The sequence below is a fragment of the Galleria mellonella genome, unplaced genomic scaffold (assembly GCF_026898425.1).
Source record: "Galleria mellonella isolate WM207_F2 unplaced genomic scaffold, CSIRO_AGI_GalMel_v1 utg19, whole genome shotgun sequence".
Lineage (NCBI taxonomy): Eukaryota > Metazoa > Arthropoda > Insecta > Lepidoptera > Pyralidae > Galleria > Galleria mellonella.
In genome coordinates, this window is record NW_026442028.1 from 5532063 (window position 1) to 5547990 (window position 15928).

At 40.8% G+C, this 15928-nt stretch overlaps 2 non-coding genes across 2 annotated transcripts; both read right to left on the reverse strand.

Annotated features, from left to right (window-relative positions):
• Nucleotides 1–1550: 1550 nt before the first annotated feature.
• Nucleotides 1551–1624, reverse strand: Trnan-guu (transfer RNA asparagine (anticodon GUU)). Its single transcript has one exon. It is a non-coding gene; the product is annotated as a tRNA-Asn (tRNA).
• A 758-nt stretch (nt 1625–2382) lies between these two features.
• Trnae-uuc (transfer RNA glutamic acid (anticodon UUC)) lies at nt 2383–2454 on the reverse strand. Its single transcript has one exon. It is a non-coding gene; the product is annotated as a tRNA-Glu (tRNA).
• Between the last annotated feature and the right edge of the window lie 13474 nt (nt 2455–15928).

Consider the following 15928-nt stretch of genomic DNA (forward strand, 5'->3'; position numbering starts at 1 on the left):
TTATGGGCGGAAGCACCTAAATACCAGCTTGAACTCTACGACTCAGTGCAACGACGAGCTATGAGAATTGTCGATGATCTCAGGCTTACAAGCGGTATCGAACCCTTAAGTCTTAGGAGAGGTTCTGTCTCACTCTGCGTGTTGTACCGCTTGTACAACGGATTGTGCTCAGAGGAATTATTCAATATGATGCCCACGGCCACTTTCTACCATTATACGGCTCACCAGCGACAGGGAGTTCACCCTCATACTCTACAGCCTAAATGGTCGCACAACGTGGTTTCAGAGATGTTTTCTCCTACGAACACTCAGTTTATGTAATGAATTCCATACCGAGGTTTTCCCAAGAGACTACAGTATGGGGTTCTTCAAAAGGGGGTTAAAGAGGTTTCTTCAGGGTCGGCAACACGTGCATAATACCGCTGGTATTGCAGGCCTATTAACGGCCGTATGCCGGCGATAGGCTATATGCTTGTTTGGTATAAAAAAAAAACCTCCATTCTGTAGTATCTAGGGAAAAAATATGGTCAAAGGTGAAACAACGACAACCCTTGCTGTTCCTTATTATTGTTACTGTGTTAAGCTCCTAGATATTTTGTGGCCTGGTTTCTCTTAAAACAGGATACCCTCGTTTGAGGACCAGGCAATTGGCATGATTGCGTGGTAGTAATTATTATTAATATTGCCGTATGATCCCGGCATAGAATGGGCCTCCACTTCATTTCACGTGGGTGTCGTAAGAAAAGATTAAGGAAACTTAATGATTGAGGGATGAGCAATAGCGTCCCTTTTAAAAATTACCAAAACCTAACTATTGTCGCCAACCAGCCTGTCAGGGGGGAAAGGGATTGTTAGTAATGGAGACTGAGAATCTCATTGCTAGCAATATACCCAACCAGGTCGACCTCCTCGCGGTTCTCCCTAGAAACTATCACGGTTAATTCCTGATGAATTCATCATGATGAGCTAACTGGCCTGTATTCATTCTCATCTATCACCCCTCATTGGTGCTCCGCCAGCGTATCCCGTTAGCGCAGGCGGGGTTACCATACTATTTTCACCCATAAAAAAAAACAGCCTGTCAAGTATGCTAATTGCTGGCAAACCCCCCCTTATAGGGGAAGTCTATGTTCACCAGTGAACAGTTAACGGCTGATATGTTGATGATTAATTATTATTAATATTAGAAGTGTGAAAGAATATATTTAATAATAATAATAAAACCTCTGGTAATATTACGTTATCTGGCAGTTGTAAGGCCATGGCGGCAGCTGACAGGTTGCAATTTCCGAATTGTCAGATTGTTAGACATTTTGTGGTTCAGAGATCGGAAGCATAGTAACGTGCCTAACATCACGAATCTCGCGTATACTTTAAACGGGCCAAATTACAAAGTATGTTAGCGAGAATATAAAGGAATATTTTAAAGGGCATATACCTTACTTATCTAAAAACTAAAATGACATGTGATAATTGAACTTTAAATTATGAATAATTTGTATTTAAAATAGATATTTTATAATAACAATTCGAAATTCTTCAAAAAGATCCGCCCCTGGGTGGGCTCGAACCACCAGCCTTCCGGTTAACAGCCGAACGCGCTAGCCAATTGCGCCACAGAGGCTGATACTACTCCTTTTGAAAATGTCAATTACTACCATTTATAAAATTTACCATTGTAATAAACATGAAAGACAAAGACAAAGATATCGATATAACTGCTTTTACCTAAGAGCGAAATGTTTCATTGGAAACCTGTTTTGATCTGTTCCTTGAATGAATTCCAAAGTTTACTGTGAGATTTTTGTGTCGCACACACAACATAACAATAAAAGCATAGTCCAACACGCAGTGTACTGTTGGAAAACGGTTTAAGATTGAGGTGAAGCTAAGCATTTGAGGTTATGTTGACAAGTGTGTTGTAGCTTGTGAGCTTTCGTTTACCAATTAATTCTTATTTTATTTCGTTAAATATTCAATGTGGATGAAATTAGAGTGTTTCACTGACATACTTACTGAAATTAACTATGAATGTAACTTTAGCTTACTTAATTTGTGTTTAGTGAAATTATTATACCTGACTCGAATGTTATTGTGAACGGTTAAATTTGGCGTAATAGTGAAGTGATTCATTCAAAATTTTTCCCTCAAAAAAAGTTTTGGGTGTGCCTACTATGGCAAGCCGGGTGGCGGGCGCGTGCTGCGCCGCGTCTGTTGAGCGGGCCGGCTTGCCCGGGTTACTACGTGATTTGCAAAGATTATCCGAAGACCATGACTCGGCCGATATTGTTTTTATATTGGGCACAGCAGAGGAAAAAATCTACGCACATAAAATAATTATGGTTACCAGGTAAATTGATGTCAATTAAATGCAAAAAACACTTCCCATACCGGGAATCGAACCCGAGCCTCCTGGGTGAAAGCCAGGTATCCTAGCCACTAGACCATATGGGAGACGAATAAAAGGCTTGTAAATAGAATTATACTCTTAAGTATCTTTTATACAAATCTAATATAAAATTACTTTTAACAACAATTTAACTAAATAATTTATAACAGATTAACTGCGAGAGAATGCTATTATATCAGATATTTTTTTTGTAATGTGATTAATAAAGAATAAATAAAACAAAAAATTTTTTGAACAAATTAATTAGTTTATATAACATAAATTAAATTTTATATACCATTTATTTTTTCACATCTAATCGAATACAATACAGGTAAATAAAATGTAACATCAACCACATATAGTGTACAGCCATTTTACCTACTACTAAAGGTAACGATCTCAAAATTTTAACTTGAATAAAAATAACTTTCAAACACCCTAATTTGTACAATTTCTAGAAACAGCGAGTTGCAAATTGCAACCTTTCATGATTGCAGTAAATTCAGTGTTTCAAATGCAAATGTATTTTAGCACCCGCTCTGTGAAGACGCAATTTGGCTCATTACTCGTACCGAGTTAACGTAACGCAATAAATATAGAAATATTAAAATGGATATTCATTCGAATTTAATATTATTGTCTTTTCTATTTACGTTCAAGTAGCAAAATCAGTTTATTTCATAAATAACAGTGTGAATAGCGCCATCTATTGTCGAGGAGTAAATAGTAGCTTCTTTTTCGTAGATGTCACCGCTATTGCTAAATTAAAAAAAAAATCTTCGTTCTTCTTAATACCATTTATCCATCTAACATGACAAAGCTACCTGTATATAAGTATTTATTTTTATTTATATACCTATATTAAATAAATATATTCTTTATTACATTCAGAAATATAGTGATAATATCAATTATTACAAATAATGTGAGCGAGATGACATTAATGATAAAAAAACACATAAAGCTAAATACAATTTTCGTTTGTGAGTGTGCCATAGCAATACAAAATGGCCACAACTCAGTTTATTGCTTCGCCCTCAACAGAGCAAAGCACTGATATTCTGTTGTGGCCAAAGGAAATAGGGTAACAATAAAATGATACTAACAGATTACCTATACAGTAAACAGCAATATGATAGTTCATCTAGCAGACAAATGGTACATAGAGGCAACTTGCTGGAATGTCTAACTTTTGCCTCACAATTAAGAATTTTTGTAAATTAATTTTGAAACTGGACTTAGTAGTTATATTAGTTTATAACTCTAGAACAACTCGGCTACCACATTTTTTTTTTAATGGGTGATAATGGAATGGTGAACCCACCCGCGCTATTGGTATACACCGGCGGGGCACCAGTGAAGGATGATAGGTGAGGATGAAAGAGACGTGATGAATTCAACAAGAATTGTTCACGATGGTTTCCAGGGGGAACCACGTGGAGGTCGACCTGATAGGGCATATTGCTAGCAATGTCAAACTCCATTGCTAACAATCCCTTCCCCCCCCCCATGGCTACCACTTGTTTCACATGATTAATTTAAAAGTTGCCGTGTCGCTCGAGCGCGATCAATCTCTCTCGATGACGCGGCTCGTCTTATTAAATTATAATTTGTTCCCCGTCCTCATTTACTTGTTAAGTACAAGTTGAAGTTAATATCTACAATAATTACATAATTGATTTCCTACATTTGCACGTAAACGGTGCCTAATCAATAATAGTATAAAACAAAGTCGCTGTCTCTGTCTGTCCGTCCCTATGTATGCTTATATCTTTAAAACTACGTAACGAATTTTGAAGCGGTTTTTTTTAATAGATAGTGATTCAAGAGGAAGGTTTATATGTATAATATATGCATAATAATGCAGAGAAACACTGATTAATTTAGAGGTTTCTAATGTGATGTCGTAAATAAACACATTTTTTTCGTTTACAATGCAAACGCTGGCTGAACCCCACGAGATTAATCAAAATAATGTACTACAGTATTTTTTTCAACTACGATGGTATATGTCTATCTCTTAAGGATTTTTTTATCCTTTACATTTTTTTTTTTTTGATTTTAGGCATTACAGCATTAATTTTTATCCAATTATGTACCTTAAATAAATTGTCCATTTAATATAGATCAATATGGCGGTTGCGTCAGTACCAGCCGGGGGGGGGGGCTATTTAGTATCAACATTGCACCCGTGCGAAGCCGGGGCGGGTCACTAGTTATTAATAAATTGCCAACAATTACTCGACACTTCCCACAGGAAGGCTTATGTTAAGCAGTGGACAGTTTTGAAAAAAAAATAAAAACAGTGCCTAATAATAATTTAAGATTTTCCTAAAAAATACTTCAATTAATATTTTAATTTAAAAACTATACCGATTTTGATAAAATGGTATCATATGTAGAGAATACGGTCCCGACTGGTTTTTTTAATCCCGGTGTTCGTGACATTATTTGTATATGTGTAATTATAGCGATATTTATAGCAATGTTTATAGTTAGTTGTTAAGTTTCTAGTTTAATCGTTTTTTGTATTTGTTATTTTATATAGATTTTAATTTGATACCTATAGTGTAAGTTAAATAAAGTATTTCTTTGTGTGTTGTCATTATTACCTACGAATAGAAATAGAAATTGTAACAATAAATAGAATTAAGAAATTGTAAATTGCAAAAATAGACGCTATAGAGTACCGATCTGAAGAGACACGCGTCTCGTTCATTCTCACTCGTCCCGCTCGCACAGATCGCTAACGCGAGTTGGAAATGTTATCGTATAATAGGCCGCCTCTCGTATCATTCGCTTCCGGGCAGCGACACACTACACTCGAAGAAATAGGACAAGAAGAAAAAATACTCTCTTCAGACGGTACCGGAGGCTTCAGAATAGTAATCCCTGTGTTTCACTCCAGCCTGAACCAACGCCCCTAGATATTTATAGATCCACACCGTTCATCGTGGTCCTTCGAGAAGCCGGATTGCTGGAGGAACACCGTTGGTACATCGAGAAGCCGGATTGCTGGAGGAACATCGTGGTCCTTCGAGAAGCCGGATTGCTGGAGGAACACCGTTGGTACATCGAGAAGCCGGATCGCTGGAGGAAGACCATTCTGAAGCCGGATCGCTGAAATGCCGACTACGAGAAACATGAAGTCGTCGCAACAAAAAATCGCCGTCACCGAAGCCACAACGTCCGCCGCCACCACGTCGACTACGGCCGCCGGAACGCTGTCCGTCGCTGCCACGCTGTCCGTCGCTGCCACGTCGTCTACCGCCGCCACCACATCGACTACGAACACGTCCGGCGATACGACGACCACAGGAGCCACGGAGACTACCGAAGCCACAGGAACGACAGAGGAGACAGCAAGGAAGAAGGAACCGAAGCACGGCACGGCACGCACGGTTCGCACCACGGCCTCGCAGAAGAAGAAGCAAAGCTACTTCGAAAGGATGGAATTGGCCGCTGTGTCGCCGCCCTGGAAGCCGAATCAGAGGACGACGAGGAAGTAGAAGACGACGACGCTACCGTCAGAAGAGAACGAACGTCAGATTGGGTTCGTCGAAGCACGCTGGCACTCACGATGATAGTTCATCTATGTACCAGAGATAGAAGAAGGCAAGCGTCAGGGGTTCGTCCCATCGAGACCCGTTGAAGAGGATTCGAGAGCGCCGCCGCCACAGCCGAGCAGCGACGCACTTCACCGGGACCACGCACGCCACGTTGACCCGCATGCCGCCATGCCTACCAGCGATGCAGTCGATAAGAGAACCGGTGCTGAAGGTAAATTAATCGCCATGCAGATGGCCGCTTGCAAACTGCCCTCCACAGCGTCAAGAGTCACCGAATTGCCAGTTATGGATCGTCGAGCGAGTGGTTACCATGGAAGATGGCCTGAAGAGAGCGCAAGTCAACTCACAGAACAAGAGAACCTAGCAAGACTGCGCAGAAGTTTTTTTCGTTTCTACGACCGGGAAGAAGTAATGAAGATGTTGGAATGCCGTGAGCACTCGTCACAGCCGAACTGAACTACTCCGCGCGCTACCACGACTCTCGGACAACCGAGACGTCTGCCTCTTCGCAAGCAGGTGCAGAACGTCGTCGCCACGATACGAGCGCTGAACAAGAGTCACTACCTCTACAACGAAGAAATAGTGAGAAACGTCACAGAGAAGATGCCGTCGGTACTACGCTTCAAGTACTACGATTTCGCCAACGACCAATGAACACTCTCTCAGTTCCTGCAAAGGACCGCCGCACGATTGGAAACTTCGCCCCGCCGACCGTCCGAAGACCGGCGGGAGTTTCCAGAAGGGGAACCACGTCAGGAGAAACCCGCTCCACCGTGCCCGATGTGTCGACGAGAGGGACACGCGCCCTCGGACTGCAAGACGATGAAGGCCGCGGACACCTCGGCGAGATGGGAGTTAGCGAAGACTCATAGGCTGTGTTTCCGCTGCCTCAAAGTAAGAAGATTTCGCCACGCCTGCAAGAGCAAGAGATGTGGAGTGGATGAGTGCACGCAGACTCATCACCCTCTGCTGCACACCACGCGACAACAGCCGGAGAACGAAGTGACAACACACGTCATCGAGGACAAGTCCGCCGCCAATCGGCAAGGGAAAACGACAAGATCGCGTTCCTGAAGATCCTGCCGATACGAGTCACCGGTCCCACGGGAACGTGCGACACCTACGCGCTACTGGACGACGGGTCGACTTGCACCATCATCGAGACGGCGGTGGCGCGAATCGGTGCTACGGGTCCCCCCGCACCATTCTACATGGAATGGCCGGGGCACGGATCAAAGCTCAATCGACGCGTGTTCACTTCAAGATCCGCGGGCGGAATTCACAAGAATACACAGTGGGGGCACGGACGATGGACAGACTGCAGTTATCACCGCAGTCGGTACCACGCAGCGTCATCAAGGGCTGTCCACAAGACATAGAGAGGGAAGTCTATGAAGAGGGCAAACCGACGGTGCTGTTGGGGCAAGACAACTGGCACCTACTGCTGGCCCACGAAGTCAGAAGAGGATCCGACACGCAGCCGGTCGCATTCACCGACCTGGGATGGGTACTGCACGGTACGAGTCGCGGCAGGACAAGACAGCAGGTGCACAGAATGTGACGACACATGGAAGAGGAACAATCGATGGAAGAAATGATGAAGCAACATTTCGCGCTCGAATCGCTGGGGATCGCACCGAAAGTCTTACAATGAAGAAGAACGTCGCGTCATTTTAGAAGAGAAAACTCGTCCGTTACCGGCGGGAGGATACGAGACGGGGTTACTATGGAAGAAGGACGACCCTGTGCCGCCGGACAACTACGAATCGGCAATGCGACGTCCAACTGGTCTTAAATGGCCGCGTGAAGATAGTTCAAGCGAAAACGGGAGAAGAACGCGTACACAACGCAGAACGCGACGCAGTTGTCTATAGCATTACCCGATCCGTCACGTTTTTTTTTTTTCAGCACGGGTGTTGCAGTTCATAGTGACCGATTCAAGAAGAAAGAGCGCCGGTTTACCCGCACGAAGAAAGTCGATAGAGAGAAGACATGCAAAATATTGCAGAGAAAGTCCATCTGTGTGTTTCATGATTAGACACATTTAGCGCGCGAGGCTATGGATTCGCGCTAATGTTGATGTCATAAATTGAAACACATTTTTTACAGCTGTCGGTTTCATAGACAACGACGACATTCTGCGAATGCAAACGATCTGTCAGCCGAGCAACGAAGCCCCCCATCGTCGACGGAGATACATCGCATGGGTGCATCGGAAAATAATGTGAGATCACCACGAACGAGGTGCGACAACACTTGTGGGTGTTGCGCCTACGACACGCCGTCCGCAGTGAACTGAAGAGGTGTCAGCTGTGCCGCCTACGAAAAAGAGGTCAATCAACGGGCAAAAAGCAGGTTGGCGCATCATCCGCGTTCACGTTCACCGGTACGTCTATCTCTCACCAGAAACGATACGGAGCTCTTCACCTGCCTAACGACGCGCGCAGTCGATAGAAATCGCCGGCACTCAGCACGGACTTTGGCCCTGCGGCGCTTCATAAGCCGCAGAGGGTGTCCCACAGAATTATGGTCCGACCAAGGCACCAACCTCAAAGGTGCTGACGTCGAACTGAAGAAAGCAGCCGAGGAAGCCATCCAAGAAGAGTCATCAGTTCATTTCATCCGGTGGCGCTACATTCCCCCGAGCGCACCCTTCATGGGAGGTGCGTTTGGTGCGTAGCGTGAAGACCAATTAGCCGCTACCTTGAAAATCCTCCACACTCTGCTGGTCGAGGTCGAGCACACCCTCAATAGTCGACCGCTAACCCACGTGTCAACATCGGCAGACGGCGACAGCGCCCTAACCCCCAATCACTTCATATTGGGCGGTCCGTCGCGCGTCCCACTGCCAGGCAGCTTCACCGAGAGCGACGCGGCGGGACACAAGGAGTGGCGTGCCAGCCAGAGGCTAGCTGACTGCTTCTGGAACCGGTGGGTGAAGGAGTACCTACCCGAGTTGCAACACCGGCGGGAGCCCCGAGCTACACACGGAGCCATCAAAATGGACGACCTGGTCCTGATAGCTGATGGGATGCCTCGCAACACGTGGCCGCGAGGCGTGGTGGTGGCGACCTATGGACCAGACGGCGAGATCCGAGCAGTCGACGTGGACGAACAAGGGCATCCTACGGCGACCCACTAAGAAGCTGATCATACTGCCCACATCGACATCGAGCGACGCGAACACGAGTTAACTCCAGCTATGAGAGCTGCGGCGGGAGATTATGTTCGTGACATTATTTGTATATGTGTAATTATAGCGATATTTATAGCAATGTTTATAGTTAGTTGTTAAGTTTCTAGTTTAATCGTTTTTTGTATTCTGTTATTTTATATAGATTTACATAGATTTAAGATACCTATAGTGTAAGTTAAATAAAGTATTTCTTTGTGTGTTGTCATTATTACCTACGAATAGAAATAGAAATTGGCAATAAATAGAATTAAGAAATTGTAAATTGCAATAAATTTAGAGTACCGATCTGAAGAGACACGCGTCTCGTTCACTATCGCTAACGCGAGTTGGAAATTATCGTGCGATAAAAGGCCGCCTCTCGTCGAGCGGCATTCGCTTCCGGGCAGCGACACACTACACTCGAGAAGAAATAGGACAAGAAGAAAAATACTCTCTTCAGACGGTACCGGAGGCTTCAGAATAGTAATCCCTGGTTTCACTTGAACCAACGCCCCTACAGTCCACGCTCACCGAACGGCAGTCCACACCGTTCACCCGGGATTTCGGGATTACTGAAAGATAATACCGGGATCCCGGGATCGATCCCGGGATCAATTTAAGAATGCAATAGCAATAAAAGGTCAGTAAATTATTTCCAATCATTCTATTTTTATTTTGGTAATAGGTAATAGTTTCATTTTAAGGCTATATTTAACAAAATTATGTTTCTAATTTCGTTGAAGACTAATATTTGTACTTTACAAATTGTAATACGTACTTACTAAAAATTAAACGTAGAGAAAATCAACTTTGTTCGACTCACTTAGAGAAACCGGCCGCCTTTTGGTATCACTTCTCATTAATATTTACTGTACTCGTTATTTTTCTTTTTACTTGGTGCAAATAAAGTGTAAAATAAATAAATAAATGTAATTTCTGCAAAATTATTTCACATCAACGCATTCACACCGGAAACCATTCCGTAATCTCGTCTCGTATGTTTACGCGAGTATCTGATTATCGGCGCGGAAAACCACATCAGCTAGTTTGTTAATCGTTCAAATAACTTGTAACCTTAACGTAGATAGGTACCCGAGCACCCAACATACGTAATTTGGGTACGAAATCCGTCTCCTAATCACCGTTACGGAATTACGGATTATTTCGGAACAAGCATAGACAATGTTTTGTCCTACCATAGACATACGTAGGTACAAACGATTTTCCTCTATGTATCATTGAAATTTTTTTTTTTTTTATTTTTGCTTCATGTATTAATATTTTTTTTTTCCTTTCAAATATTATACTTATTAAGGTATAGTAACATTACATAACGGTAAAATTATTTAATATTTTTGTAAAACCTAAACAATCAAGCACTGTTCCAAATGCTTCAGTGGCAAGATTTTGTCTTCGATCATTTAAAATATTTTTATTAGTGGTAGTATTTGAACCTGGATGCGATGTTAGTAGTTCGGGCAAAAGTTCTGCCGTCCCATTTGAAAAAAAACTATCAATTCAATAGCAGTTGTGTTTGCATGGCTGTGTTTCGATTTGAAAGGTGGGATATGGCGTGAATTTACTGGGTACAGAGGAATAACACCTGAGTCCTCAGGAATGGCAACCCATGGGGGTTTCATGGGTGAAACAGTATACTCTGTTATGTCCATGGTACCGCTCATGTCTATAGGCGACGGTTACCACTTTTCATCAGGTGGGCCATCAGCTTAGAATGGCAAACAAGCTGACGCTTGTTTGCCATTCTAAGTTGTATAAAAAAAAAACCTTATCTTTAAATCATTCTTCATAATTTGTATAAAAAAATAGCCCTTATATTTTGTGACTATAAAATTTGGTCGGAATCGCGTTATTGTCAATTTATCACTTTTATCGCATTTTGGAAAGCAGGGCGAGTGCACTGCACTCGGAGAGATAGTGTAAAGGTACCGATAAGATGCATCATAACTACATCTTAGGTAGAATATGCTATTACCTCTGAAGATGGTTTAAATATACAAATGCATATGCAAATATGCAAACGCTATGTGCATTCGGCCCTATTTATTAAAAATAAATAATGTAGTATGCTTACATTAAATTAATTTGCTGTATCTTATTTTTTAATTACCTTTTTTTTATAATACAACTTAGAATGGCAAACAGGCTGTCGGCCCACCTGATGGAAAGTGGTAACCGTCGCCTATAGACATGAGCAGTACCATGGACATAACAGAGTATAGTGATTCGCCCATGATACCCCCCATGCGTTGCCATTCCTGAGGACTCATGTGTTATTCCTCTATACCCAGTAAATTCACGCCATATCCCACCCTTCAAACCGAAACTTATAATAAAATCAAGCAATCAATTAAATCAAATAATAATTGTAAAATTCGTAATGAATGTTTATTAACGGTATTTATCTATGATATTTTACACAATGTTTTTTTTTTGATGGGTGAAAATGGTATGGTAACCCCGCCTGTACTAACGGGATACGCTGGCGGAGCACCAGTGAAAGGTGATAGATGAGAATGAAAACAGGCCAGTTAGCCCATCATGATGAATTAACTATGATAGTTTCCAGGGAGAACCGCGAGGAAGCCGACCTGGTTGGGTATATTGCTAGTAATGGGATTCTCAGTCTCCATTACTAACAATCCCTTTCCCCCCTTTTACACAATGTTAATCACCACACCCCAATACGTACATACTAATACCCGAAGTTATATTTATGATACTGTTTGAACCAATGCCTACGCAGAGGGTTTAAGTTATTTTCCGCTTTCGAATTCATTAGATTTACATAACAAAGTGTCGCTACTGTACCGCTGTGTGAAAGTGCCTTACACACCTGCTTGTTAATCACATAACTCATTCATTCCTCTCTCACAGCCCTCAATCATCCGTACTGGTTACGCTTTAAACTCTTTTCTCCTACATTCTTCACGACTCTGGAACGCGCTTCCTGATGCCATTAAGAGACTACCGACTAAACCGTCTTTCAAAAAAAGCGTTCACGCTCACTTTTTATCTTTATCCGAGCAGTAAGTGCTTATATATGTATAAGTATATTTGTTATTTATATATATTTATTCGTTTATATATGTAATTTTAGTATGTATGTATATCAATAATTAGTAGTACCGCATTCGAGAATTCTGCCACTTCCCTATGGTTGACTGGGAGAAAATGCTTTTAGCATTAAGTCCGCCATGTACACATATTTGTACTAATGAATAAATAAATAAATAAATCATCGTTCCCTCTCTTCCGTAAAACTAAAGGGGGAAAGAAAGGTAGATTCTTGTCGTAAATCGGCGGAGACTCTACGGAGCGCATCATGGTACGGGGTTTAGGATTATTGGAGACTTAATTACAGCGTCAGGAAAGGGTTGATTGATGATTCACTGACGTCGCTTGTTTGCGTACGTGTGCTGTTTACACAATAAGCTACAATCAATGTGCACGAAGCGTGGAAATCCTATTGCTTTTGCCAGAGTTTACAATGAATCTATATCGGGGTACTTAATAAATCTTTTAGTAACTTAGGTTTTAATAACTTTCTTTTTTAGCATATTTTTAATGGAAAGTCTTGGCAGTTTTGTTGTGTATTGGTTTGGAGGAATACGATGGTGAAATTAAAGGGTACAGAGTATAGATTTTGACATTGTATTATATATGATTATCGTTTTCCAATTTACTATAGTGGATTTACCATAAATCACAAAATTGACATTTTATATACAATAAAATTAGATATAATCGTATTCTGTTATAGTTAATTATTATAAATAACTTGGCATTTTTTTTTATACAACTTAGAATGGCAAACAAGCTGACGGCCCACCTGATGGAAAGTGGTAACCGTCACCTATAGACATGAGCAGTACCATGGACATAACAGAGTATACTGTTTCGCGCATGATACCCCCCATGCGTTGCCATTCCTGAGGACTCAGGTGTTATTCCTCCGTACCCAGTAAATTCACGCATGTACGAAAATTCTAATAACCTTTTAATTTTAATAAGAAAATTTTAGTTCGTTGGAGTTTAATCATCAGTAAACTGCAGGAATATAATAATAAATAAATAAATTATAAAAATAATAGTAGAAAATCTTTATGACTTTATAATGAACGAATCGCAGCTAACAAAGTATGTAAATGAAGTTATTAAAAACCTCACAATAGAACAAATGCAAACTTGTAGCCACACTTGTTGGAATAAATGAGAAAAGTTTAAACCGCTCAGCGCAAAAAACAATCCAGCTGTCGTGTTGAGGAGCGCGCGCCACCTATCGGCAAAACAAACAAACCTGCGGATTGTAATTACAACTCGCGCGTGCCGCTCACGCGAACCGCTCGTTTTGCGGTGACCATCCCGATTTGTAAATGGCGGATATTGGAATATGTTTTTTGTTTTATTAACCCTTAATTTGATATTATCCGCTACACCGAATACAAGCTGTAAAAAAATCCAAGTCTTTCAATATTTACAATATTGTTTTATAAACCTACTTTGGCAATGTCCGCCACGAAGGGCATGTATTTTTTCAAAAAGGGAAAGAACATGATTTTTTTATTATTTTTTTACAAAGCCCTACATCCTAAAACATATATTATTCACAAAATAAAAAAAAAAGATATTTTTCTACCAAATTATGGAATAATATAATTAGATATTCTAAAAACATATAAAAATATATGGTAAACAGTAACGTAGCAATAAAACCTGTATATTAGTTTGCTACCTTTGTCTATTTTAAATATACAATCGGGACTTAGAAGAAGATGGGTATAGACTTTCATTAGCATGAGATCCAGTGTTTTTTTTTTTTTTTTAATGGATGATAATGGAATGGTAACCCCACCCGCGCTATCGGTATACACCGGCGGGGCACCAGTGAAGAATGATAGGTGAGGATGAAGTAGGTCAGTTAGCCCATCGTGACGAATTCAACAAGAATTGTTCACGATGGTTTCCAGGGGGAACCACGTGGAGGTCGACCTAATAGAGCATATTACTAGCAATGGGGCTGTCAAACTCCATTGCTAACAATCCCTTTCCCCCCGGATCCAGTGATTAGTACACTAAAAATACGCGATAATTTGTTTAAACGTAATGTGGATACCGTAAGTGCGGTGTGTAGAGTCGCTCTAGATAATAATGGTGACAATGTGAGGGTACCTGAAGAGACTGCTCGAGCTGCCAGACGAAGACGCCGCTCACTTCAGTCCTGTCGAGACCACGTGGTGCAATCCACGTCGAAATGTCGGCAATAAAGAAGCAACTATGTATGTACTATTTACGTGTAAAAGCTTTTACATCGCGTTAAGTCCCTATTGGGTATTTAAAATATGTCTAAACAACGTGAAATTATAATCCTTAAAAGCCTGATTTTTTAAATCAAATTAAAAAATATATAAGTGTATCCTTTACTATGTTTAGTAATGAGGAAAAATAGTAAAAAAAATCAAAACGATATTTTTATATATTTATTTTGAAAAAAACATTTGGTATCATTTTTAATACTTTAGGCACGGTAATCAAAATATTTAAATTTATTTAACAATGAAACAATGCAAACCCCGGTATTAAATTTAAAACTTCAGGCATCTGAGTCCTCAGGAATGGCAACGCATGGAGGGTATCATGGCCGAAACAGTATACTCAGTTATGTCCATGGTATTGCTCATGTCTATAGACGACGGTTATCACCTTCCATCAGGTGGGCCGTCAGCTTGTTTGCTATTCTAAGTTGTATAAAAAAAAATGTAAGGGTTAAAATTAACGACCTTTGTCCAATTTATAACTAGAACTCATCGCTAGCGTTTACCGTTACCGGCGATCTAATTTTCATACAATAAATATCACGACTATGTAAATTTATATTATGAATTTGTTTGTTGTTTTTTCTCTACGTAATGAGTAATATCTAGAAGAATTGAACGGATTCTTTGCAAATCACAAGTAGCAACCTTAATAATATATAATATGTCCACTGCTCCTTATGGCAGTCTATAGGCCTACCCTATTGACTGCCATAAGGAACGGCCTTGACTGCACACTCATCCACTAACTCCCTGTAATGCATTTGAGGTCCTCACTTGATCTAGTGGGGGTTCGTCCTACAATGCGTTTGTCCATACGTACGCCACTCAAGAACCTTTCTTCCCCATCGGTTGTCGGTTCTTCACTTCAGCTTATCCTTCTGGCTATGTCGGTTACTTTGTTTCTTTGCGAATATCCTCTCCATAGACCGCTGAATCTAAATAATATAGGATATATTTCATTTTTTAAACGAGAATGCAATATAACTATTTAATGTGGGCGAAGCCACAGTAAACAGTCAGTTACGTATAAAACTGATCCACCATAGCACCACAATATTACAGTTAATATCTTTCAACATTGTTTATGCATAACTTTTGTCTGTACTTACATACTAAAATTACTTTTTTTATATATTACGTGCAATACATCATAGTGCTTATTTCTTACTCGACGTAACTCTCCTTATTTATGGTATCTGGGAAGTAAAGTCGTCAAAGTTGTGTGAACATAAAACTTAGTTCCCACGAGTGAAATAAAGTGTGACGGTATTGCAAAATAACGTAGTAGGCAAACACATCGCACGCGACATTATATTCAAAACATTTTTTATCTTGAACATAGGTAAAGCTTTTAGTTTATTAAAAAAAAAAAAACCTTAAACAAAAAGTATTTGGTTAAATTTGATTCGAGCCGCGCTACTATCATTTCTGAATATCTGCTAGGCACTGGATATTT